The 27,575-nt window shown below is 40.3% G+C and overlaps 1 protein-coding gene across 2 annotated transcripts in view; it reads left to right on the forward strand.

Annotated features, from left to right (window-relative positions):
• ADAMTS12 (ADAM metallopeptidase with thrombospondin type 1 motif 12) overlaps window positions 1-27,575 on the forward strand; it is a 394,308-nt gene that overhangs the window by 184,946 nt on the left and 181,787 nt on the right. The gene's annotated exons all lie outside the window — the stretch shown is intronic.

Here is a 27,575-nt window from a genome sequence, read left to right on the forward strand (position 1 = left end):
TAAAAGGTCACTGAGGGACTTAACTGATGTCACAATAGAAAATGCAGGAGATTGTGTGGATCTGAGTTCATGTCAACACTCACCATCTACCATGGAAGCTACTTTTAGTTTATTTTTTACACTGTAGTAAAACATAGATAACTGAAAATGTACCATTTTAACTACTTTAAGTGTACACGTCAGTGGCCTTGAATATATTTAGACATTGTTGTACAACCATCACTACTATCTATGGATCTCCCAAAATTTTTTCATCTTCTCAAACTGAAACTCTGTACTAATTAAACAATAACTCCCCATAATTTCCCTCCCCAGCCAGCCCTTGGCAACCACCATTCTATTATCTGTCTCTATGAATCGGACTACTCTAGGCGCCTCATGTTAGAGCAATCTTACGGTATTTGTCCCCTTGTTGACCGGCTATTTCAGTTAGCATAACGTTCTCAAGTTTCATTCCTGTTGTAGCGTATGTCAGAATACCCTGCCTTTTTAAGGCTGAATAATATTCCATCGTATGTATATACTGATTTTCTTTATCTATTCATCTGTCGATGGACAGGAAGTTAGTTTTTAAAATAAATCTCAGTGTTAGAATTTACTGCCCACCCCCCCGAAAAAAAGAGTGTGGAAAAACAATAGGTAAAAGTTATTTGCTTCTGAGGGCTGCTTCCTTGTCACTTTGCTCTAGTGGGTGAGTAATTAAGATATTTTACAAGGTGAGGGAAGGGGTGAGGTTAGAGTCATGGCTTTCCCCAGCCAATGGAATTAAATAAGCCATAACTGAAAATGAGAGGAACTAGAGTTTAGACCTATTATGAACATCGTATCTTTCATTGTAAAGAAGATTGAAGAAAACAAAATAACACTTATTGTGACTCGGGGACATGGCAGGTATTATGCTTGACGCTCATCCCACATTCTAATTTATTCCTTCCTTCCTTTTTTCTTAACATCTTTATTGGAGTAAAATTGCTTTACAATGGTGTGTTAGTTTCTGCTTTATAACAAAGTGAATCAGCTATACATATACAAATATCCCCATATCTCTTCCCTCTTATGTCTCCCTCCCTCCCACCCTCCCTATCCCACCCCTCTTGGTGGTCACAAAGCACTGAGCTGATCTCCCTGTGCTGTAAGGCTCCTTCCCACTAGCTGTCGGTTTTACATTTGGTAGTGTATATATGTCCATGCCACTCTCTCACTTTGTCCCAGCTCACCCTTCCCCCTCCCCGTGTCCTCAAGTCCATTCTCTGGTAGGTCTGCGTCTTTATTCCCGTCCTGCCCTTAGGTTCTTCAGAACCATTTTTGCTTTCTTGTTTTTAGATTCCATATACATGTGTTAGCATACGGTATTTGTTTTTCTCTTTCTGACTTACTTCACTCTGTATGACAGACTCTAGGTCCATCCACCTCACTACAAATAACTCAATTTCATTTCCTTTTTATGGCTGAGTAATATTCCATTGTATATATGTGCCACATCTTCTTTATCCATTCATCTGTCGATGGGCACTTAGGTTGCTTCCATGTCCTGGCTATTGTAAATAGTGCTGCAGTGAACATTGTGGTACATGACTCTTTTTGAATTATGGTTCCTCAGGGTATATGCCCAGTAGTGGTATTGCTATGTCATATGGTAGTTCTATTTTTATTTTTTTAAGAAACCTCCATACTGTTCTCCAGAGTGGCTGTATCAATTTATATTCCCACCAACAGTGCAAGAGGGTTCCCTTTTCTCCGCACCCCCCAGCATTTCATTATAGATTTTTTGATGATGCCCATTCTAACTGTTGTGAGGTGATACCTCATTGTAGTTTTGATTTGCGTTTCTCTATTAATTAGTGATGTTAAGCAGCTTTTCATGTGCTTCTTGGCCATCTGTATATCTTCTTTGAAGAAATGTCTGTTTAGGTCTTCTGCCTATTTTTGGATTGGGTTGTTTGTTTTTTAATATTGAGCTGCATAAGCTGTTTATGTATTTTGAAGATTAATCCTTTGTCAGTTGATTTGTTTGCAAATATTATCTCCCATTCTGAGGGTTGTCGTTCATCTTGTTTATGTTTCCCTTTGCTGCAAAAGCTTTTAAGTTTCATAAGGTCCCATTTGTTTATTTTTGTTTTTATTTTCCATTACTCTAGGAGGTGGATCAAAAAAGGTTTTTCTGTGATTTATATCAAAGAGTGTTCTTCCTATGTTTTCTTCTAAGAGTTTTATAGTGTCTGGTCTTACATTTAGGTTTCTAATCCATTTTGAGTTTATTTTTGTGTATGGTGTTAGGGAGTGTTCTAATTTCATTCTTTTACATGTATCTGTTCGGTTTTCCCAGCACCACTTATTGAAGAGACTGTCTTTCCTGCATTGTACATCTTTGCCTCCTTTGTCATAGATTAGTTGACCATAGGTGCATGGGTTTATCTCTGGGCTTTCTATCCTGTTCCACTGATCTATATTTCTATTTTTGTGCCAGTACCATATTGTCTTGATTACTATAGCTTTGTAGTACAGTCTGAAGCCAGGAAGTCTGATTCGTCCAGCTCCGTTTTATTCCCTCAAGACTGCCTTGACTATTCGGGGTCTTTTGTGTTTCCATACGAATTTTAAGATTTTTTGTTCTAGTTCTGTACAAAATGCCATTGGTAATTTGATAAGGATTGCATTGAATCTCTAGATTGCTTTGGGTAATGTAGTCATTTTCACAATATTTGTTCTTCCAATCCAAGAGCATGGTATATCTCTCCATCTGTTTGTATCATCTTTAATTTCTTACATCAGTGTCTTAGAGTTTTCTGCATATAAGTCTTTTGTCTCCCTAGGTAGGTTTATTCCTAGGTATTTTATTCTTTTTGTTGCCATGGTAAATGGGAGCGTTTCCTTAATTTCTCTTTCAGATTTTTCATCATTAGTGTATAGGAATGCAAGAGATTTCTGTGCATTAATTTTGTATCCTGCAACTTTACCAAATTCATTGATTAGCTCTAGTAGTTTTCTGGTAGCATCTTTAGGATTCTCTATGTATAGTATCATGTCATATGCAAATAGTGACAGCTTTACTTTTTCTTTTCCAGTTTGAATTCCTTTTATTTATTTTTCTTCTTTGATTTTCAAGGCTAGGACTTCCAAAACACTGTTAAATAATAGTAGCAAGAGTGGACATCCTTGTCATGTTCCTGATCTTAGAGAAAATGGTTTCAGCTTTTCACCATTGAGAATGATGTTGGCTGTGAGTTTATCGTAATTGGCCTTTATTATGTTGAGGTAGGCTCCCTCTATGCCCACTTTCTGGAGAGTTTTTCTCATAAATGGTGTTGAATTTTGTTGAAACCTTTTTCTGCATCTATTGAGATGATTGTATGGTTTTTATTCTTCAGTTTGTTAATACGGCATATCACATTGGTTGATTTGCATATATTGAAGAATCCTTGCATTCCTGGGATAAATCCCACTTGATCATGGTGTACGATCCTTTTAATGTGTTGTTGGATTCTGTTTGCTAGTACTTTGCTGAGGATTTTTGCATCTATATTTATCAGGGATATTGGGTGGTAATTTTCTATTTTTGTAATATCTTTGTCTGGTTTTGGTATCAGGGTGATGGTGGCCTCATAGAATGAGTTTGGGAGTGCTCCTTCCTCTGCAACTTTTAGAAGAGCTTGAGAAGGATGGGTGTTTAGCTCTTCTCTAAATATTTGATAGAATTCACCTGTGAAGCCATCTGGTCCTGGACTTTGGTTTGTTGGAAGATTTTTAATCACAGTTTCAATTTCATTACTTGTGATTGCTCTGTTCATATTTTCTGTTTCTTCCTGATTCAGTCTTGGAAGGGTATACCTTTTTAAGAATTTCTCCATTTCTTTCAGGTTGTCCATTTTATTTGCATAGAGTTGCTTGTAGTTGTCTCTTAGGATGCTTTGTATTTCTGTGGTGTCTGTTGTAACTTCTTTTTCATTTCTAATTTTATTGATTTGAGTCCTCTCCCTCTTTTTCCTGATGAGTCTAGCTAATGGTTTATTAATTTTGTTTATCTTCTCACAGAACCAGCTTTTAGTTTTATTTATCTTTGCTATTGTTTTCTTTGTTTCTATTTCATTTATTTCTGCTCTGATCTTTATGATTTCTTTCCTTCTACTAACTTTGGGTTTTGTTTCTTCTTCTTTCCCTAGTTCCTTTAGGTGTAAGGTTAGATTATTTATTTGATATTTTTCTTGTTTCTTGAGGTAGGCTTGTATTGCTATAAACTTCCCTCTTAGAACTGCCTTTGCTGCATCCCATAGGTTTTGGATCATCATGTTTCTGTTGTAATTTTTCTCTAGGTATTTTTTATTTCCTCTGATTTCTTCAGTGACCTCTTGGTTATTTAGTAACGTATTGTTTAGCCTCCATGTGTTTGTGTTTTTTACGTTTTTTCCTCTGTAATTGATGTCTAATCTCATAGTGTTGTGGTCAGAAAAGATGCTTGATATGATTTCAGTTTTCTTAAATTTACTGAGGATTGATTTGTGATGCAAGATGTGAGCTCTCCTGGAGAATGTTCCATGTGCACTTGAGAAGAAAGTGTAATCTGCTGTTTTTGGATGGAATGTCCTATAAATATCAATTAAATCTATCTGGTCTATTGTGTCATTTAAAGCTTGTGTTTCCTTATTAATTTTCTGTTTTGATGATGTGTCCATTGGTGTAATTGAGGTGTTAAAATCCCCCACTGTTATTGTGTTACTGTTGATTTCCTGTTTTATAGCTTCTGGCAGTTGCCTTATGTATTGAGGTGCTCCTATGTTGGGTTATATATGTTTATAATCATTATATCTTCTTCTTGGATTGATCCCTTGATCATTATGCAGTGTCCTTCCTCATGTCTTGTAACATTCTTTATTTTAAAGTCTGTTTTATCTGATATGAGTATTGCTGCTCCAGTTTTTTTCAATTTCCTTTTGCATGGAATATCTTTTTCCATCCCCTCACTTTCTGTCTGTATGTGTCCATGGGTCTGAAGTGGGTCTCCTGTACATAGCATATATATGGGTCTTCGTTTTGTATCAATTCAGCAAGCCTGTGTCTTTTGGCTGGATCATTTAATCCATTCACGTTTAAGGTAATTATCGATACATATGTTCCTATTCCCATTTTCTTAATTGTTATGCATTTGTTTTTGTAGGTCCTTTTCTTCTCTTGTGTCTCCCACTTAGAGAAGTTCCTTTAGCATTTGTTGTAGAGCTGGTTTGGTGGTGCTGAATTCTCTTAGCTTTTGCTTGTCTGTTAAGCTTTTTATTTCTCCATCGATTCTGAATGAGATCCTTACTGGGTAGAGTAATCTTTGTTGTAGGTTATTCCCTTTCGTCACTTTATATGTATTGTGCCACTCCCTTCTGGCTTGTAGTGTATCTGCTGAGAAATCAGCTGTTAACCTTATGGGAGTTCCTTCTAAGTTATTTGTCGCTTTTCCCTTGTTTCTTTCAATACTTTTTCTTTGTCTTTAATTTTTGTCAGTTTGATTACGATGTGCCTCAGCATAATTTCTCCTTGGGTTTATCCAGCCTGGGACTCTGTGTGCTGCCTGGACTTGGGTGGCAATTTTCTTCCCATGGTAGGGAAGTTTTTGACTGTAATCTCATCAAATGTTTTCTTGGGTCCTTTTTCTGTCTCTTCTCCTTCTGGGACCCCTGTAATATGAATTTTGTTGCATTTAATGTTGTCCCATAGCTCTCTTAGGCTGTCTTCATTTCTTTTCATTCTTTTTTCTTTATTCTGTTCCACGGCAGTGAATTCCACCATTCTGTCTTCCAGGTCAGTTATCCATTCTTCTGCCTCAGTTATTCTGCTATTGATTACTTCTAGCGTATTTCTCATTTCAGTTATTGCATTGTTCATCTCTGTTTGTTTGTTCTTTAATTCTTGTAGGTCTTAGTTAAACATTTCTTGCGCCTTCCTGATCTTTGTCTGGAAGGTTTCTTATCTCCCCTCATTTAGTTGTTTTTCTGGGGTTTTATCTTGTTCCTTAATCTTGTACATAGCCCTCTGACGTTTCATCTTGTCTATCTTTCTGTGAATGTGGTTTTTGTTCCACACACTGCAGGATTGTAGTTCTTCTTCCTTCTGCTCTTTGCCATCTGGTGGATATGGCTATCTAAGAGGCTTGTGCCCCTCATTGTAGTTTTGATTTGCATTTCTCTACTGATTAGTGATGTTGAGCATCCTTTCATATGTTTGTTGGCAATCTTTATCTTCTTTTGAGAAATGTATGTTTAGGTCTTCTGCCCATTTTTGGATTGGGCTCTTTGGTTTTTTGATATTGAGCTGCATGAGCTGCTTGTATATTTTGGAGATTAATCCTTTGTCAGTTGCTTTGTTTGCAAATATTTTCTCCCATTCTGAGGGTTCTCTTTTATCTTGTTTATGGTTTCCTTTGCTGTACAAAAGCTTTTAAGTTTCATAAGGTCCAATTTGTTTATTTCTGTTTTTATTTCAATTTCTCTAGCAGGTGGGTCAAAAAGGATCCTGCTGTGATTTATGTCAAAGAGTGTTCTTCCTATGTTTTCATCTAAGAGTTTGATAGTGTCTAGCCTTACATTTAGATCTTTAATCCATTTTGAGTATTTTTGTGTGTATGGTGTTAGGGAGTGGTCTAATTTCATTCTTTTACATGTAGCTGTCCAGTTTTTCCCAGAACCAATTATTGAAGTGGCTGTCTTTTCTCCATTGTATATTCTTGCCTCCTTTATCAAAGATAAGCTGACCTTATGTGCGTGAGTTTATCACTGGGCTTTCTACCCTGTTCCATTGATCTATATTTCTGCTTTTGTGCCAGTACCATACTGTCTTGATTATTGTAGCTTTGTAGTATAGTCTGAAATCCAGGAGCCTGATTCCTCCAGCTCCTTTTTTCTTTCTCTAGATTGCTTTGGCTATTCTGGGTCTTCTTGTTTCCATGCAAATTGTGAAATTTTTTGCTCTAATTCTGTGAAAAATGTCATTGGTAGTTTGATAGGGATTGCATTGAATCTTTAGATTGCTTTGGGTAATGTAGTCATTTTCACAATGTTGATTCTTCCAGTCCAAGGACATGATATATCTCTCCATCTATTTGTATCATCTTTAATTTCTTTCATCAGTGTCTTACAGTTTTTTGCATACAGGTCTGTTGTCTCCTTAGGTGTGTTTATTCCTAGGAATTTTATTCTTTTTGTTGCAATGGTAAATGGGAGTGTTTCCTTAATTTCTCTTTCAGATTTTTCATCATTAGTGTATAGGGATGCAAGAGATTTCTGTGCATTAATTTTGTATCTGCAACTTTACCAAATTCCTTGATTAGCTCTAGTAGTTTTCTGGTAACATCTTTAGGATTCTCTATGTATAGTATCATGTCATCTAAAAACAGTGACAGCTTTACTTTTTCTTTTCCAGTTTGGATTCCTTTTATTTCTTTTTCTTCTCTGATTGATATTGCTAAAAATTCCAAAACTGTTGAATAATAGTGGTAGGAATGGGAATCCTGGTCTTGTTCCTGATTTTAGAGGAAATGTTTTTAGGTTTTCACTATTGAGAATGATGTTGGCTATGGGTTTGTCACATATGGTCTTTATTATGTTGAGGTAAGTTCCCTCTATGCCTACTTTCTGGAGAGTTTTTATCATAAACGGGTGTTGAATTTTGTCAAAAGTTTTTTTCTGCATCTATTGAGATGATCATATGGTTTTTATCTTTCAGTTTATTAATATGGTGTGTAACATTGATTGATTTGTGTATATTGAAGAATCCTTGCATTCTGGGATAAACCCCACTTGATCATGGTGTATGATCCTTTAATATGCTGTTGGATTTTCTTTGTTAGGATTTTGTTGAGGATTTTTGCATCTATGTTCATCAGTGATATTGGTGTGTAGTTTTCTTTTTTTGTGATATCTTTTTCTGGTTTTGGTATCAGGTTGATGGTGGCCTCATAGAATGAGTATGGGAATCTTCCTCCCTCTGCTATATTTTGGAAGAGTTTGATAAGGATAGGTGTTAGCTCTTCTCTAAATGTTTGATAGAATTCAACTGTGAATCCGTCTGGTCCTGGCCTTTTGTTTGCTGGAAGATTTCTAATCACAGATTCAATTTCAGTGCTTGTGATTGGTTTGTTTATTTTTATACTTCTTCCTGGTTCAGTCTCGCAATGTTGTGTATTTCTAAGAACTTGTCCATTTCTTCCAGGTTCCATTTTATTTGCATATAGTTGCTTGTAGTAATCCCTTATGATTCTTTGTATTTCTGCCATGTCAGTTGTTACTTCTCCTTTTGCATTTTGAATTCTGTTCATTTGAATCTTCTCCCTCTTTTTCTTGATGAGTCTGGCTAGTGTTTTTTTCATTTCTGTTTATCTTCTCAAAGAAACAGCTTTTAGTTTTATTAATCTTTGCTGTTGTTTCCTTCATTTCTTTTTCATTTATTTTTGATCTGATCTTTATGATTTCTTACTTCTGCTAACTTTGGTGTTTTTTTGTTTTCCTTCTCTGATTGCTTTAGGTGTAAGGTTAGGTTGTTTATTTGACATTTTTCTTGTTTCTTGGGTAGGATTGTATTACTCTAAACTTCTCTGTTAGAACTCCTTTTGCTGCATCCAGTAGGTTTTAGTCATCGTGTCTTCATTGTCATTTGTTTCTAGGTACTTTTTGATTTCCTCTTTGATTTCTTCAGTGATCTCTTGGTTATTTAGTAGTGTATTGTTTGGCCTCCATGTTTTTGTATTTTTCACAGATATTTTTCCTGTAATTGACATCTACTCTCATAGTGTTGTGGTCAGAAAAGATACTTGATATGATTTCAATTTTCTTAAATTTACCAAGGCTTGATTTGTGACCCAAGATATGATCTATCCTGGAGAATATTGCATGAGCACTAGAGAAGAAAGTGTATTCTGTTGTTTTTGGATCAAATGTCCTCTAAATATCAATTAAGTCCGTCTTGTTTAATGTGTCATTTAAAGCTTGTGTTTCCTTATTTATTTTCATGTTGTATGATCTGTCCATTTGTGAAAGTGGGGTGTTAAATTCCTACTATGATTGTGTTACTGTCGATTTCCCCTTTATGGCTGTTAGCATTTGCCTTATGTATTGAGGTGCTCCTATGTTGGGTACGTAAATATTTATAATTTTTATATCTTCTTCTTGGATTGATCCCTTGATCATTATGTAGTGTCCTTCTTTGTCTCTTGTAATAGTCTTTATTTTAAATTCTGTTTTGTCTGACATGGGAATTGCTACTCCAGCTTTCTTTTGATTTCCACTTGCATGGAATATCTTTTTCCATGCCCTCACTTTCAGTCTGTACGTGTCCCTAGGTCTGAAGTGAGTCTCTGGTAGACAGCATATATACAGATCTTGTTTTTGTATCCATTTAGCCAGTTTGTGTCATTTGGTTGGAGCATTTAATCCATTTACATTTAAGGTAGTTATCTATATGTATGTTCCTATGATCATTTTCTTAATTGTTTTGTGTTTGTTATTGTAGGTCTTTTCCTTCTCTCGTGTCCTGCCTAGAGAAGTTCCTTTAGCATTTGTTGTAAAGCTGGTTTGGTGGTGCTGAATTCTCTTAACTTTTGCTTGTTTGGAAGGGTTTTGATTTCTCCCTCGAATCTGAATGAGATACTTGCTGTGTAGAGTAATCTTGGTTGTAGGTTTTTCCCTTTCATCACTTTAAATATGTCCTGCTACTCCCTTCTGGCTTGCAGAGTTTCTGCTGAATGATCAGCTCTTAACCTTGTGGGGATTCCCTTGTATGTTATTTGTTGCTTTTCCCTTGCTGCTTTTAATCTTTTTTCTTTCTGTTTAATTTTTGATAGTTTGATTAATATGTGTATTAGTGTGTTTCTCCTTGGTTTTATCCTTAATGAGACTCTCTGTGTCTCTGGACTTGATTGACTATTTCCTTTCCCATCGTAGGGAATTTTTCAACTATAATCTCTTCAAATATTTTGTCAGACCCTTTCCTTTTCTCTTCTTCTTCTGGGACCCCTATGATTCGAATGTTGGTACATTTAATTTGTCACAGAGGTTTCTGAGACTGTCCTCAGTTCTTTTCGTTCTTTTTTCTGTATTCTGCTCTGCAGCAGTTATTTCCACTATTTTATCTTCCAGGTCACTTATCCATTCTTCTGCCTCAGTTATTGTGCTCTTGATTCCTTCTAGAGAATTTTTAATTTCATTTATTGTGTTTTTCATCAGTGTTTGTTTGCTCTTTACTTCTTCTAGGTCCTTGTTAAATGTTTCTTGTATTTTCTCCATTCTTTTTCCAAGATTTTGGATCATCTTTACTATCATTACTCTCAATTATTTTTCAGGTAGACTATTTCCTCTTCATTTGTTTGACTTGGTGGGTTTTTATGTTGCTCCTTCTTCTGCTGCATATTTCTCTGTCTTCCCATTTTGTTTAACTTACTGTGTTTTGGTCTCCTTTTCATAGGCTGCACGTTCATAGTTCCCGTTGTTTTTGGTGTCTGCCCCCAGTGGGTAGCGTTGCTTCAGTGGCTTGTGTAGGCTTCCTTGTAGAGGGGACTGATGCCTGTTTTCTGGTGGGTGGGGCTAGACTTTGTCTTTCTGGTGGGCAGGGCTGCATCCGGTGGTGTGTTTTGGGCTGTCTGTGACCTTAGTATGGTTTTAGGCAGCCTCTCTGCTAATGGGTGGGGTTGTGTTCCTGTCTTGCTAGTTGTTTAGCATTGGGTGTCCAGCACTGAAGCTTGCTGGCCGTTGGCTGGAACTGGGTCTTAGCATTCAGATGGAGATCTCTGGGAGAGCTCTTGCCGATTGATATTACTTGAGGCTGGGAAGTCTCTGGTGGTCCAGTGTCCTGAACTTGGCCCTCTACTTCAGAGGCAGAGGCCTGACACCAGGCCAGAGCACCAAGACCCTGACAGCCACACAGCTCAAGTTGATTGTGGGGATTTAATCCACTGATTCTGAGACTTACCAGAGAAATTTCCCTTTCTCCTCTTTGTTTGCACAGCTCCTGGGGTTCAGCTTTTAGTTTTGGCCCCCACCTCTGCGTGTAGGTCTCCCTCACGATTCCAGGTATGTGGGGATTTTCTTGCCTTTTGGGAAGTCTGAGGTCTTCTGCCAGTGTTCAGTAGGTGTTCTATAGGAGTTTTTCCACATGTAGATGTATTTTTGATGTATTTGTCGGGAGGAAGGTGATTTCCACATCTTACTCCTCCACCGTCTTGAATGTGCACCCTTCACCTTATTTTTAAAGTTCATTTTTCTAACTTAAAAAGTAATATAGGAAATACAGTAGAGTGGATAAAAGAAAAATTACCCACAGTCTCACTTGCTCTAATGAACTTCTGAGAAATTTCAAAATGGAACAGGGGAGCACCTTGTTATTTTGTGAGTTCCCTTGTCCCTTAGAGTGAGGAGGGCACCTGACTCCAGAATAGTGTTTCCTTTAGGAAACAAAACTTGCCCAGTTTTGATATGTGTGCACGTTTGTTGTTAAGTAGAGGGAAAGAACTGCAAATATGTCCATATGTACATATGTTATACACCCATACTTATGTAAATATGACCAGATATAAATATAATAATTATCTCATCAGGCTGGAATTGTTCTGTTGCTGTCTGCTCAGAAATGAGGCAGATGGTTTCTCAAGGTTTCTGTGATCTATTTCTCTGATTAGAGGGCTCAGAGATTTCTCTCCTCATGACTTGCAGGTTGACTCTTGCTGTCTCGCCAAGTTAACGATTTTTTTTTACTCAGGGACTCTGGGGGTGCAGGAAGAGCTTAGAGCTATTTAAGCCCTGGCATCAAGTGGGTGAAATATCAAGCAGTCATGTGTGATCTGGGAGGCAGCAGCAGCAAAAATAGCTGACTATTAGGTTTCTTAGTAACAGATGCGTTGAGCCTTTGATGCTGCTGCATAGAGTGTTAATAAATGAACAATCCAGTAGACATCACCCAGAATTTTCTTGCTGCATTTTAAAGTACATGTGAATCGAGGTTCCCAACCATGCATAGTGTTTTCTTCCCCTTTCCACAAAACCTTGGTACCTTCAGATCTCTTAAGACAACCATACGCAGGACTCATGGGATTGTTTTCTCCAGAACGAGAGTAGGCATGTAACGTTTATGAACATACTGTTTCTGGAAGCTGTTGGGCAGATCAGTCTTATTCCCGCTAGTGACAGAGTGGAGGTACTAAAAGAGAGCCCACTGTTTATTTACATTTAATCAACTTGCTGAGCTGAGGGATTGGATCAAATGCTACCACTTTGTGATGAAAGCAGTCCACCTTCTGAGGGTCATGGGTGAGAAGAGATAGTGCTTACAAACATGGAGGGGGTGGTTAAGTCACCATATCATTCAGGATATGTTTATGTGTAACAGAAAACCCCATATAAGATTTACTTATTTAAACTATTGTTGTTACTGACTGCAAAGAACTATTCTAGGTGCTGGGGATAAAGGAGTGAATAAAACAGACAAAATAGCCCTCTTTTATTCTAGTTGAAAAGTGGACTTTTATCACTCACATCAATGAAATTTGGAGATAAAATGTCCAAGGCTGGTGTAGTCCTCCACAGTCTTCAGGAACTCAGACTCATATTGTCCATCTTCTATCTTGTTTTTCTATCTTCTTTGACATCTGGCTTCTACTTCCTTGTCCAGACCATCCAGATTCAGACCAGGAAGGAGGAAGGATAAAAGAGGTATCCATGCCTTCCCTTTAAGTTCTGTAAGTTACCTGTAGCACTTCCCCTTGTGTCTCATTGGTCAGAATTTAGCCACAAGGGAGGCTGGGACATTTAGTCTTTATTCTAGGAGGCTGTGTGCCCAGCAAAATATCAACGAGGAGGAAAAAATATTGCGGTAACTGGTAGTCTGACACAGTCATCATAAAGTCAGGCACAAGTTGCCTTAGGCTTGATATGGTAGTTTTAAGGACCTGACACAAAAAACAGAGAAGGGACAGATGGAGAAAGGGCATTGTGAGGGTACCCACCTTAGATTTCCCACCACCTTAGAGTGGCCTAGATCTGTTGGAGAGCACTGATTCATTTTTCCTTCTGTGTCAATGCTTGCCTGTAGGTCCATCTTACCATTAAGAAAAGCCTGTTAAGTAGTTTGCACCATATTTATTGAGCACATACTATGTTTGGAGAGCTCAGTAATCTTTAAAATGTACTGCCAGAAAGTGTAGGGAGGTAGATACGGAGTTTCAGAGTGGCCTTTTCCTTGGAAGGTCCTGCTGAGGCTCAGGACCAGCCCTAGGTAAATTGTAAGATGGCCCCATGCTGGTCCATCACCCATATCCCCACAGATGGAAGAGAGCTCCATTCTCCAAGTGACCACTCTCTGGTCTCTCCCACTGCCTCAGTGGCTCTACTTATGTAATAGGTCTTTCTGGTCCATCAATATGTAAATCTTCATTAAGACCTAGAAAGAAAGCATAAGCTACTTAAAGCAATCTGAGTTTCTTTTCTCACTCTGTAGCTCCTGTACAAGACATTTTTTTTCTTTATTTTCATGCAGGTAATTTTAGAATGAGAGATTCTTATAATCTAAAGAGGCTTTGGCAGTCATTTAGTCTAAATTCCTTCCTGAGCTTCTCTTCCTTAAAGCTGTGTTCCGCAAGTAATGTGCCATGGAAGTTTAGGTATTAACAGGAGCTCTGAAAACGAGTCTCAAAGTCAAGAAAGCTTGGGAAACAAGAGTACCAAATTCCCCACTTGGAGATTCGCAATATAATTAATTTTTATAGGCTGGCAAAATTCCATACCTTACATGAAAATGTAATTGTGCAGGAGTAAACTATTGATACCTGCAGAAAACAAGAGCTCACCACTGAGGATTTAGAGCCTCTCAGAAGCCTTTCATGGTGCCTTGGATGAAGTGTGAAGGTCCCCGAGTTATTCACCAATCCTTCAGTCATGAAGCTGAGGAAAATGTGTCGCCAAAGTTCTATCAATGTTTAAGCATGCTGGGACTCATTATCCACTTGGTTGATTATTCAGTTTTTCTTGGTCTTCATTCTGCCCCCAGCTGCCTCCTCCACATCTGGTCTTAATTGTGAGAAATGCATCAGTACATTTCTATCAGAAGATGAGGAATGGAAAGAAAGTGTGTGGGATTAGATCTCAAATCAGGGGAATTCCTTGTCATTCCAAATGTTACCAATGAATGAAATTGATAATTTAAAATAAAATACTAGAGAGACCTTCAAGATGGTGGAGGAGTGAGATGTGGAGATCACCTTCCTCCCCACAAACACATCAGAAATACATCAGAAATACATCTACATGTGGAACAACTCCTACAGAACACGTACTGAACACTGGCAGAAGACCTCAGACTTCCCAAAAGGCAAGAAACTCCCCACGTACCTGGGTAGGGCAAAAGAAAAAAGAAAAAAACAGAGACAAAAGAATAGGGATAGGACCTGCAACTCTTGGAGGGAGCTGTGAAGGAGAAAAAGTTTCCACACACTAGGAAGCCCATTCTGGCGGAGATGGGGGAGTGGGTGGAGGGGAAGCTTTGGAGCCATGTAGGAGAGTGCAGCAACAGGGCTGCAGAGGACAAAGCAGAGAGATTCCCGCACAGAGGATCCATGCCGACCAGCACTCACCAGCCCGAGAGGATTGTCTGCTCACCCACCGGGGGGGTGGGGGCTGGGAGCTGAGGCTGCGGCTTCGGAGGTCAGACCCCAGGGATAGGACTGGGGTTGGCTGCGTGAACACAGCCTGAAGGGGGCTAGTGCGCCACAGCTAGCTGGGAGGGAATCCGGAAAATGGTCTAGAACTGCCAAAGAGGCAATAGACCATTGTATCGGGGTGCGTGAGGAGAGGGGATTCAGAGCACTGCCTAAACAAGCTCCAGAGATGGGTGCAAGCCGTGGCTATCAGCATGGACACCAGAGATGGACATGAGACACTAAGGCTGCTGCTGCAGCCACCAATAAGCCTGTGTGCAAGCCCAGGTCACTATCCACACCTCCCTTCCAGGGAGGCTGTGCATTCCGCCACTGACAGGGTCCCGTGATCCAGGGACAACTCCCCCGGGAGAACGCACAGCATGCTTCAGGCTGGTGCAACATCACGCCGGCCTCTGCCGCCGCAGGCTCGCCCCACATTCCATACCCCTCCCTCCTCCCCGCGGCCTGAGTGAGCTAGAGCCCCCTAATCAGCTGCTCCTTTAACTCCGTCCTGTCTGAGCCAAGAAAAGGCACCCTCAGACGAGCTACACGCAGAGCCGGGGCCAAATCCAAAGCTGAGCCCCAGGAGTTGTGCAAACTAAGAAGAGAAAGGGAAATCTCTCCCAGCAGCCTCAGGAGCAGCAGATTAAATCTCCACAATCAGCTTGATGTACCCTGCATCTGTGGAATACCTGAATAGACAATGAGTCATCCCAAATTGAGGAGGTGGACTTTAGGAGCAACGATACATATTTTTTTTTTCCTTTTTCTCTATTTGTGAGTGTGTATGTATATGCTTCTTTGATTTTGTGTAGCTTCGCCTTTACCATTTTTCTTAGGGTTCTGTCTGTCCATGTTTTTAGTATAATTTTTAGCACTTGTTATCATTGTTGGATTTGTTTTCTGGTTTGGTTGCTCTCTTCTTTCCTTCTTTCTTTTTTTAAAATTAGTTTTTAATTTTTAAAAAAATTTTAATAATTTTTATTTTCTCTTTTAATAACTTTATTTTATTTTGTTTCCTTCTTTCTTTTTTTCTCCTTTTACCTCTGAGCCGTGTGGCTGACACAGTCTTGGTACACCGAGTGGGTGTCAGGCCTGTGACTCTGAGGTGGGAGAGCCGAGTTCAGGACATTGGTCCACCAGAGACCTCCCAGCTCCGCATAGTATCAAACAGTGAAGGCTCGCCGAGAGATCTCCGTCTCAACACTAAGACTCAGCACCACTCAACGAACAGCAAGCTACAGTGCTGAACACCCAATGCCAAACAACAAGCAAGGCAGAACACAACCACACCCATTAGCAGAGAGGCTGCCTAAAATCATAATAAGGTCACAGACACCCCAAAACACACTACCGGATGCAGCACTGACCACCAGAAACACAAGATCCAGGCTCATCCACTGGAACACAGGCAGCAGTCCCCTCCACCAGGAAGCCTACACAACCCACTGAACCAAGCTCAGCCACTGGGGGCAGGCACCAAAAACAACGGGAAGTACAAACCTGCAGCCTACGAAAAGGAGACCCCAAACACAGTAAGATAAGCAAAATGAGAAGACAGAAAAAGGCACAGCAGATGAAGGAGCAAGGTAAAAACCCACCAGACCAAACAAATGAAGAGGCAAGAGGCAGTCTACCAGAAAAGGAATTCAGAGTAATGATAGTAAAGATCATCCAAAATCTTGGAAATAGAATGGAGAAAATACAAGAAACTTTTAACAAGGACCTAGAAAAACTAAAGAGCAAACAATGATGAACAACACAATAAATGAAATTAAATTTTTCATTTATTTTTAATTTCAAAATTTTAAATTTTAATTTATTTTTAAAATCAAGAGCAGAATAACTGAGGCAGAAGAATGGATAAGTGACAAGGAAGAAAAAATAGTGGAAATAACTATTGCAGACCAGAATAAAGAAAAAAGAATTGAGGACAGGGCTTCCCTGGTGGCACAGTGGTTGAGAGTCCACCTGCCGATGCAGGGGACATGGGTTCGTGCCCCGGTCAGGGAAGATCCCACGTGCCGCGGAGCAGCTGGGCCCGTGAGCCATGGCAGCTGAGCCTGCGCGTCCGGAGCCTGTGCTCCACAACGGGAGAGGCCACAACAGTGAGAGGCCCGCGTACCGCAGGAAAAAAGAAAAAAAACACATGGAGGCTAAATAATACACTACTTAATAACCAAGATATCACTGCAGAAATCAAAGAGGAAATAAAAAAATACCTAGAAACAAATGACAGTGCAAAAAAAATGACCCAAAACCTATGGGGTGCAGCAAAAGCAGTTTAAGAGAGAAGTTTATAACAATACAATCCTACCTCAAGAAACAAGAAACATCTCAAATAAACAATCTAATCTTAGACCTAAAGCAGTTAAACAGATAAGAACAAAAAACCCCTAAGTTAGCAGAAGGAAAGAAATCATAAAGATCAGATCAGAAATAAATGAAAAAAATGAAGGAAACAGTAGCAAAGATCAATAAAACTAAAAGCTGGCCCTTTGAGAAGATAAACAAAATGGATAAACATTAGCCAGACTCATCAAGAAAAAAAGGGAGAAGACTCCAACAACAGAATTAGAAATGGAAAAGAAGTAACAACTGACACTGCAGAAATACAAATGATCATGAGAGATTACTACAAGCAACTCTATGCCAATAAAATGGACAACCTGGAAGAAATGGACAAATTCTTAGAAAAGCACAACATTGCGAAACTGAACCAGGAAGAAATAGAAAATATACACAGACCAATCACAAGCACTGAAATTGAGACTGTGATTAAAAATCTTCCAACAAACAAAAGCCCAGGACCAGATGGCTTCACAGGCGAATTCTATCAAACATTTAGAGAACAGCTAACACCTATCCTTCTCAAACTCTTCCAAAATACAGCAGAGGGAGGAACACTCTGAATCTCACTCTACGAGACCACCATCACCCTGATACCAAAACCAGACACAGATGTCAGAAAGAAAGAAAACTACAGGTTAATATCACTGATGAACGTACATGCAAAAATCCTCAACAAAATACTAGCAGACAGGGCTTCTCTGGTGGCTCAGTGGTTGAGGGTCCGCCTGCTGATGCAGGGTACACGGGTTCATGCCCCGGTCTGGGAGGGTCCCACATGCTGCGGAGCCGCTGGGCCCGTGGGCCGTGGCCGCTGGGCGTGCATGTCCGGAGCATGTGCTCCGCAACAGGAGAGGCCACAGCAGTGGGAGGCCCGCGTACCGCAAAAAAAAAACAAACAAACTACTAGCAGACAGAATCCAACAGCACATTAAAGGATCATACATGAGAATCAAGTGGGTTTTATCCCAGGAATCCAAGGATTCTTCAATATACGCGAAACAATCAATGTGATACACTCTACTAACAAACTGAAGGATTAAAAAACCTATGATCTTCTCAAGAGATGCAGAAGAAGCTTTTGACCAAATGCAACACCGATTTATGCTAAAAACCCTCTAGAAAGTAAGCATAGAGGGAACTTACCTCAACATAATAAAGGCCATATATGACAAACCCACAGCCAACATCGTTCTCAATGGGGAAAAAATTAAACCATTTCCTCTTAGATCAGTAAAAAGACAAGGTTGCCCACTCTCACCACTGTTACTCAACATAGTTTTGGAAGTTTAACCATGGCAATCAGTGAAGAATAAGAAATAAAAGGAATCCAAATCGGAAAAGAAGAAGTAACGCTGTCAGTGTTTGCCAACGACATACTATACATAGCGAATGCTAAAGACTCTACCAGCAGCTACTAGAGCTAATCAATGAATTTGGTAACGTTGCGGGATACAAAATTAGTGCACAGAAATCTCTTGCATTCCTATACACTAATGATGAAAAATCTGAAAGAGAAATTAAGGAAACCCTTCCATTTACTGCAACAAAAAGAATAAAATACCTTGGAATAAACCCACCTAAGGAGACAAAGGACCTATATGAAGAAAACAAAAGGCCTATATGCAGAAAATTATAAGACACTGATGAAAGAAATTAAAGATGCTACAGATGGAGAGATATACCATGTTCTTGGGTTTGGAAGAATGAACATTGTGAAAATGACTGTACTACCCAAAGCAATCTACAGAGTCAATGCAATCCCTATAAAACTACCAATGGCATTTTTCACAGAACTAGAACCAAAAATTTCACAATTTGTATGGAGACACAAAAGACCCTGAATAGCTAAAGCAATCTTGAGAAAGAAAAACGGAGCAGGAGGAATCAGACTCCCTCACTTCAAACTATATTACAAAGCTACAGTAATAAAGACAGTATGGTACTGGCTCAAAAACAGAAATATAGATAAATGGAACAGGACTGAAAGCCCAGAGATAAACCCACACACATATGGTCACCTTATGTTTGATAAAGGAGGCAAGAATGTATAATGGAGAAAAGACAGCCTCTTCAATAAGTGGTGCTGGGAAAACTGGATAGCTACATGTAAAAGAATGAAATTAGAACACTCCCTAACACCATACACAAAAATAAACTCAAAATGTATTAAAGACCTCAATGTAAGGCCAGACACTATAAAACTCTTAGACGAAAACTTAGGCAGAACACTCTCTGACATAAATCACAGCAAGATCCTTTTTGACCCACCTCCTAGAGAAATGGAAATAAAACCAAAAATAAACAAATGGGACCTAATGAAACTTAAAAGTTTTTGCACAGCAAAGGAAACCATAAACAAGACCAAAAGACAGCCCTCAGAATGGGAGAATATATTTGCAAATGAAGCAGCTGACAAAGGATTAATCTCCAAAATTTACAGGCATCTCATCCAGCTCAATATCAGAAAAAGAAACAGCCCAATCCAAAAATGGGCAGAAGACCTAAATAGACATTTCTCCAAAGAAGATATACAGACTGCCAACAAACACATGAAAGAATGCTCAACATCACTAATCATTAGACAAATGCAAATCAAAACTAAAATGAGGTACCACCTCATACCAGTTAGAATGGCCATCATCAGAAAATCTACAAACGGTAAATGCTGGAGAGGGTGTGGAGAAAAGGGAACCCTCTTGCACTGTTGGTGGGAATGTAAATTGATACAGCCACTTTGGAGAAAAGCATGGAGGTTCCTTATAAATCTAAAAATAGAACTGCCATATGACCCAGCAATCTCACTACTGGGCATATACCCTGAGAAAACCATAATTCAAAAAGAGACATGTACCACAATGTTCATTGTAGCTCTATTTACAATAGCCAGGACATGGAAGCAACCTAAGTGTCCATCAACAGATGAATGTATAAAGAAAATGTGGCACATATATACAATGGAATATTACTCAGCCATAAAAAGAAATGAAATTGAGTTATTTGTAGTGAGGTGTATGGACCTAGAGTCTGTCATACAGAGTGAAGTAAATCAGAATGAGATAAACAAATACTGTATGCTAACACATATATATGGAATCTAAAAACAAGAAAGCAAAAATGGTTCTGAAGAACCTAGGGGCAGGACAGGAATAAAGATGCAGACTTAGGGAGTGTACTTGAGGACACAGAGAGGGGGAAGTGTAAGCTGGGATGAAGTGAGTGAGTGGCGTGGACTTATATATACTACCAAATGTAAAATGGATAGCTGGAGGGAAGCAGCCGCATAGCACAGGGAGAGCAGCTCGGTGCTCTGTGACCACCTAGAGAGGTGAGATAGGGAGAGTGGGAGGGATTTGCAGGAGGGAGGAGATATGGGGATATATGTATGTGTATAGCTGATTCACTTTGCTATAAAGCAGAAACTAACACACCATTGTAAAGCAATTATACTCCAATAAAGATGTTAAAAATTAAATTATTTAAATAATATACTAATGGATTAAATTGTTTTATAAATTCTCTTTCTGATTGACTCTCCAGAGAGATCTTAAACCCTCCCTTTCACTTATACTTGATTTGATTATGTTGTTATTTGGGGAAGTTTCACATTTCCAAAATGGTCCATCATTTCCTCTTTTTTTTTTTTTTTTTTGGCATGTTCTGAATAAGCTTAGGGCTTTGTAAGCCAAGACCAGTCAGCCTTTGGAGAGTATATTTCATTTTATTTTTTCAGGTTCTCTTATTTATGTCCACAGTCCTAAACCTGGGGGGTTCTTTGTTTTGACGTATACTAGTTACTAATACTTAGTTTATGTAACTGCACTTGTTTGTCTTTAAAGACAGCTGTTTTTACTTTAATAGTGACCAGTTTTGAGAAATGGATAGTCTATTACTGAAGTGTAAAAATATTTTTAGTCCCCAGTGAATGAGGTAAATTTTTTTTTTTTTAATGAAATTAAGCTCCCTGGCTGAGGCATTTTTTTTTAACATCTTTATTGGAGTATAATTGCTTTACAATGATGTGTTAGTTTCTACTTTATAACAAAGTGAATCAGTTATACATATACATGTGTCCCCATATCTCTTCCCTCTTGCATCTCCCTCCCTCCCACCCTCCCTATCCCACCCCTCTAGGTGGTCACAAACCACGGAGCTGATCTCCCTGTGCTATGCAGCTTCTTCCGACTAACTATCTATTTTATGTTTGGTAGTGTATATATGTCCATGCCACTCTCTCACTTTGTCACAGCTCACCCTTCCCCCTCCCCATATCCTCAGGTCCATTCTCCAGTAGGTCTGTGTCTTTATTCCCGTCTTACCCCTAGGTTCTGCATGACATTTTTTTTTCTTTCTTAGATTCCATATTTATGTGTTAGTACACGGTATTTGTTTTTCTCTTTCTGACTTACTTCACTCTGTATGACAGACTCTAGGTCCATCCACCTTACTACAAATAACTCAATTTCGTTTCTTTTTATGGCTGAGTAATATTCCATTGTATATATGTGCCACATCTTCTTTATCCATTCATCTGTTGATGGACACTTAGGTTGCTTCCATGTCCTGGCTATTGTAAATAGAGCTGCAATGAACATTTTGGTACATGACTTTTTTTGAATTATGGTTTTCTCAGTGTATATGCCCAGTAGTGGGATTGCTGGGTTGTTTGGTAATTCTATTTTTAGTTTTTTAAGGAACCTCCATACTGTTCTCCATAGTGGCTGTATCAATTTACATTTCTACCAACAGTGCAAGAGGGTTCTCTTTTCTCCACACCCTCTCCAGCATTTATTGTTTCTAGATTTTTTGATGATGGCCATTCTGACTGATGTGAGATGATATCTCATTGTAGTTTTGATTTGCATTTGTCTAATGATTAGTGATGTTGAGCATTCTTCCATGTGTTTGTTGGCAATCTGTATATCTTCTTTGGAGAAATGTGTATTTAGGTCTTCTGCCCATTTTTGGATTGGGTTGTTTGTTTTTTTGTTATTGAACTGCATGAGCTGCTTGTAAATTTTGGAGATTAATCCATTGTCAGTTGCTTCATTTGCAAATATTTTCTCCCATTCTGAGGGTTGTCTTTTGGTCTTGTTTACGGTTTCCTTTGCTGTGCAAAATCTGAGGCATTTTAAATCTATCCAAAGCCAGCCTGAAGAGATGAACAGGTCTGGCAGCTCAGCCATCATTGCTAAAGGACATGGCTCCAGCATTGACCTTCAGCTCTGTTGGGAAAGGCCACAGTGTTCTGCCAAGAAGGGGATCTGGTTGCAAGTATGTGATGGCAGCCAGCTGCTGACAGTGGTGCATGGGCAATGGAAAGATGTGTTGGCTCAACTCTGACAACACCAGAGCTGACAGGTCCCTGAGAGATGGTGATATCTAGCGGCTTAAAGTTGTGTTGTGTGGAATCCCCCTCAGGGTCATCTGCCACAACCCAGTGATCAGAGCCACTTTCTTTTCTTTGCTTTTTGCGTAATCTTTGTTTGAAGAAAAGGTTCCATAAGTGAAATAAAATTTTAAAGTGGGAGTTCAGTTCATTTTCCTCATTACATTGGGGTGGAGTTGGGGGGACCGGTGATGAGAACATTTGTCCATGGTCACAGAACTTGCCGGTGGCTCAGTGCAGAAGTGGTTCAGACCAGGCCCATAGGGAGTGAGTCCCATAGGGAGTGGGCCTGTACAAAATGTCTAGGGCCTGCCACACTTAAGACATTCTTCTTCCCTTTTCCAGGCAAGTGGCGCCTGGGAATTCCACCCCCATCTCTATGCCACCCATCTAAATAAGATTCAGACTGACTCACCTAAAATGCTCACCTGCTGCTTAGTGGCTATGAGACTTTGAACAAATTTGAATAAATATAACCTCTTCGAATCTCATTTTTCTCACTTAAAAATGGCAATAATAAGACTTACCTCAAAACTTGTTGAGAATTAAATACAGTTGGCCCTCCCTATCTGAAGGTTCAGCCAACCACAGATGCAGCCAACCTTAGATGGAAAATACTCCAGAAAAAAAGGAAAAACTCCAGAAAATTCCAGAAAGCAAAATTTGGATTTGTTGCTCACTGGCAACTATTTGCATAGCATGTTATTGTATTTATAACTATTTACATAGCACTTACATTATATTAGGTATTACAAGTAATCTAGAGATGATTTAAAGTATACAGGAGGATGTGCATGGTTTATATGCAAATATGATGTCATTGTATATAAATGACTTGAATATTCATGGATATTGGCATCTGCAGGGGCTCCTGGAACCAATTCCCTGTGGATACAGAAGGGTGACTGTAATAAATGTCAGATCTGAAAAAATGTTCATCACAGGCCTTGGCTCTTGATAGGCGCTCCGTCAGAGGTGGGCATTAGTGCTTGTGTTCTTCCTGAGCTGTGTTTCAGGAAACTCACTCATGCTGGTGGCAGGAGGGTGGGAACAAGGGTACTAGGTCTCACTTATCTGGAAGCTATAGAATATGTGCCACAGGCCTGGCAAAGATTAACTTGAGAGGATCTTCTTGGGGGAAACTGGATCTCAAATCTGGCAGTGGGTACAATTCATGGCCAATTTCCAATTAATGGTAAACAGTTCTAAGCTAGTCAGAAATCTTCCTTCTCCGTGGGAGCTCTGCGTATGAGGCAGCAGAAGAGAATCCAGATGAGGGAAGAGCTGAGTTGGGGTAGGAGACAGAACCTGGAGCAATTCCCTAAGCAGAAGAGGTAGCTTCTTGAAGCTACCAGCATGCTAAAAAGGCACCCTTGAAAGTACAAGAAACTATAATTTCCAGAGTCTACTGCTCTGTGTTCACTTTCCCTGCTACCTGATAATACTGGAGCTGCCTCCAGGCAACTTCCTCAAGGCTTGGTCTGTTTCTGTCTGAAGGTGACCCTGAGTCTAAGAGAGAGGCGGCAGTTAAAGTCTCCGCTACCTGAGAAAGCTCTAAATGAGAGTGAGCTTTGTGAAGAGCTGCCTAAAGCATTTGGGAAAGGAGAAAAAAAAAAAAAAAAAGCTGAATTATTTGTATTTCCCAGGGATCTTCAGGGCCTCTGCTGTGCTAGTGTTCAGGGTGTCCTGGACATCTCAGTGGACCCTGAACACATCCCTGCTCTTCCTTAGCTTCTGGTTTAGGGAAGTCATTCCTGTGTCAGGTCAGGAAATCATCTGTACTTACACTGCCCACTTGGCTAGATTTCTTCCCTTAAAACAAACACTTCCCAGTCTCAGTGTGGAGAATCCTCTAACTGAAACAGTCCTCTCAGGGAGAAAAGTAAACAACTCTTGCAGTTCTTCTTTATTTGTGATTCATAAATCTGTTCCAATTCATCTTTAGTTTTTCCTTCACCCATGCAGCAAGCATTTACTGGGTGTCACTGTTTGCCAAGCACAGTATTAGGCACTGGATACAAAGCTAATGGAGCTCTGGCCCTTTAGGTACTTAATGCCTCACTGGACATTCCCCAAGCAGCAGGATATCACAGCAGGGTAGAAAGTGCTCAGAAGCTATCCCAGCCCAGAAGAGGGATCTCTAAACAGAGTGTGTGTGGTATGGAATGGACTGTGTCCTCCTGAATTTCCCATGTTGAAGCTCTAACCCCCAGTGTGACTGTATTTGGACATAGGGCTTTTAGGAGGAAACTAAGGTTAAATGAAATCATAAGGGTGGGGTCCTAATCCAATTGGATTGGTGGCCATATGAGAAGAGGATGAAAAAGAGATCCCTCTCTCTCTCCACATGCACACAGTGGGAAGGTAGCTGTCTGCAAGCCAGGAAAAGAGGTCTTACCAGAGCCTGACCATGCTGGCATCCTGATCTTCCAGCTTCCAGGACCGTGAGAAAGTAAATTTCTGTTGATGGTATTTTGTTGTGGCAGTCTGAGCTAAGATAATATGTTTGTGTGTTTGAAGGGCAGTGGGGCGGTGGGGTGGGGAGATAGGAACTTCCCAGAATTGTTGGCACCTCACCTGCCTCCAAAGCACTGTCCGGCTTTGTCATCAGGCCTTGAAGATAAATGTGTAGGGCTGACTTCTTGTAGTTCATAAAATTTCTTAGCCAAGTCTGGGATGACTTCCTCAGGACTCAGCAAAGTCAGCCTAGATATGTACAGTCCTGTCTCCCAACTCAGTCCCAACAGGGCCCAATTCAAATCCCACCACTTTTGGCACTATCTGTAATAGAACTGATATCTCTCTCCTTGGGAATTATTTGAAACTTGATCATGACATTTTCATATGTTCTTGTTATCTTACGCACAGTTAGATTGACTGTCACATAAGTGCGAAGATCATGTCACTTATTTCTTTGCCTCTATTCCTAGGAAGGTAGAGTAGGGCTTGCGCATAGAGCCTGGTCCACGTTGTTGCTGTCACCAGACAGACTTGGCTGGATCTAGGCTCTGTTGTTTACTACGTGACTCTGGGAAAATTATTTAACCTCTTTGAGCTTTGGTTTCTTCATCTGTACTACGGTGATAATATTAGGGCTTATAAGATGGATTTGCTGGCACAGTGAGTGAAGCATTGTGTATAGAGTGCTTAGCACAGGATCTGGCCTTTAGCACATGTTGGTGTAGGTCTTGTTGAAAACTTTTTGATATTTGTCTTTACCAGACCCCGTCTCTCACTTCCATGTTTCCTCCTGCAAGACCATTTACTGAGTGACTCACCTATTTGCTGGAAAAATGAAGATAACCTGATGGGCTTTAAACTCTGTTTCTTAATATCAAGGAGATAAAAGGTAGAGGAGGGAGAGTAGAGAAGGAGAAGTGAGAAAAGAAAGAAAGGACTGGGAGAAGCAGAGAAATCGCATTTATTCTACCAGTGTCTTACCTGTGCCGGCCTCCTGCCATTCCTGACCTTAGACACGTTTGGGCCTGAGGAGGTGGGAGCGGGGAACGACAGCCAGCCAGGGATCCAAGGCTGCAGCCTGGAGCACAGGGTCCTCTTTAATGAAAGGGCTGCATACTGCACGGTGTCTGCCAACTGCAGTGAGCTGAGGGCTATACAAGGGGGCCAGCGCCCAGGGAAGGGATGCAGAGCCTGTGGAGCCAAGGGAGAGGAGGGGACCGTGTGACCAAGGGCTTTGTGAGGGCACTGGGTTGCCCGGGTAGGTGAGCTTGTGGATAGCACTGAGCATCCTTGCGCCTTGGAGGAGACCCATCCCCACACGGCAAAGACAGGAGACCGAGAGAAGGAGATTGCACCTCACCCATGTTGGTAAGGTTCCTCTACTTGGCCCAGTCTTCTGACACCCCTCCCAGAAGCACAGACCCCACCTGAGCTCAGGGTGGCTTGTTTCCTGGCTTGTGCAGAAAGATTTAGAAACAGGTTGTAGTTTGAAAATGTTCCCATGAGCTTCAAAAAGAGATGAAAGGATGAGAGACAGGAGGTCAGTAGGGGTTCAGAGTTAGAAACCATCAGTCAACTCTCTGGAGAGTCCTTAGGGAAGTCATACTTATCCATGCAAATAAGGGGAGAAGGAAGATAGAAAGTTGTTCTACCGCAGATGAGGGGTTAACCGTCTCCCCGTTTGTAAGTCTTCACGGCACTTCCCCCTAAGGTTTCTGCAATCCTGAATTATTTTTCAAAAGTCTCATATCAAAGTACAGCTTTATTATTTTCAAGGAAAACTCACAGTAATAGAATTTGAATTTATTTAACCCTATGGTCATGTGTCACTTCTTTTGTAAATATTACTCAGTGTAGTGTGTTCTAACTTCACATATAAAGCAAAACTGAGGAACCAGGATGGGTTACATAGCAAACCAGTGTAATCAGCTCTACAATCCAGAGAGCACTGTGGGGAGAGGAGAGGATATGGTTTTAGTTGTCCCTATTCCATGTCTGAGGCAGGGTCTCAGGAGGAGGTGTGGTTCTAGCCCGCTCGGAAGAACAGGACCAGACTAATAAGTGGAAATGCCAGGGAGGAGGTTCCAGCTCACTGCAGGAGAGAACTGTGAGTTGGTGCGTGCCCCCAGCACCGGAAGCGTTCAAGCTGGGGCTGGGTGGCCATCACCAGAGAGGAGGAAGCGGGTGTGAGCTTTGCTGTTCTGCTCTCCTGTTCTGCCCCGGCCAGCGGTCCAGGGCGCCGATGAGAGTAGTAGGTAGCAGGTGTGTGGCTGTCTTCCTGATAGAAATCTTCAAAGACTGAGACTGCTTCTCCCTCAGCCCAGGCTCCTTTCCTTATTTACTCTTTTGGTAAAATGATCTTTTGTCAACCCTCTAAACCATTCTGAGCCCACTGAAACCTTTTAGACTTGACCACCACTTGGGTTAAACCTCCCAATGTGTGAAGTAGCAATTTATTCTTATTTTGGTTTTAAAGAGACCTCTTTCAGGTTTCAAGGAGGTGCTTCTCAAACTTCTGGGAGTTTGAGAATGATTCTAATTCTCTTCATGATTCTATAGTCTCTTCTGGGTTTTGCCTTCCGGACTATGATCCTCATATATTGTCTTTTCCATACTTAAACCTATGAGTCACCTTGAGAGTTTTACTGTGCTTCGCTAGATCTTTTCCAGCTTTTTAAAAATACCTTCGTGAAGTAGGATATCCTGAACCACGTGCAGCTT

Source organism: Phocoena sinus, chromosome 3 (assembly GCF_008692025.1).
Source record: "Phocoena sinus isolate mPhoSin1 chromosome 3, mPhoSin1.pri, whole genome shotgun sequence".
NCBI classification, from domain to species: Eukaryota; Metazoa; Chordata; class Mammalia; order Artiodactyla; family Phocoenidae; genus Phocoena; species Phocoena sinus.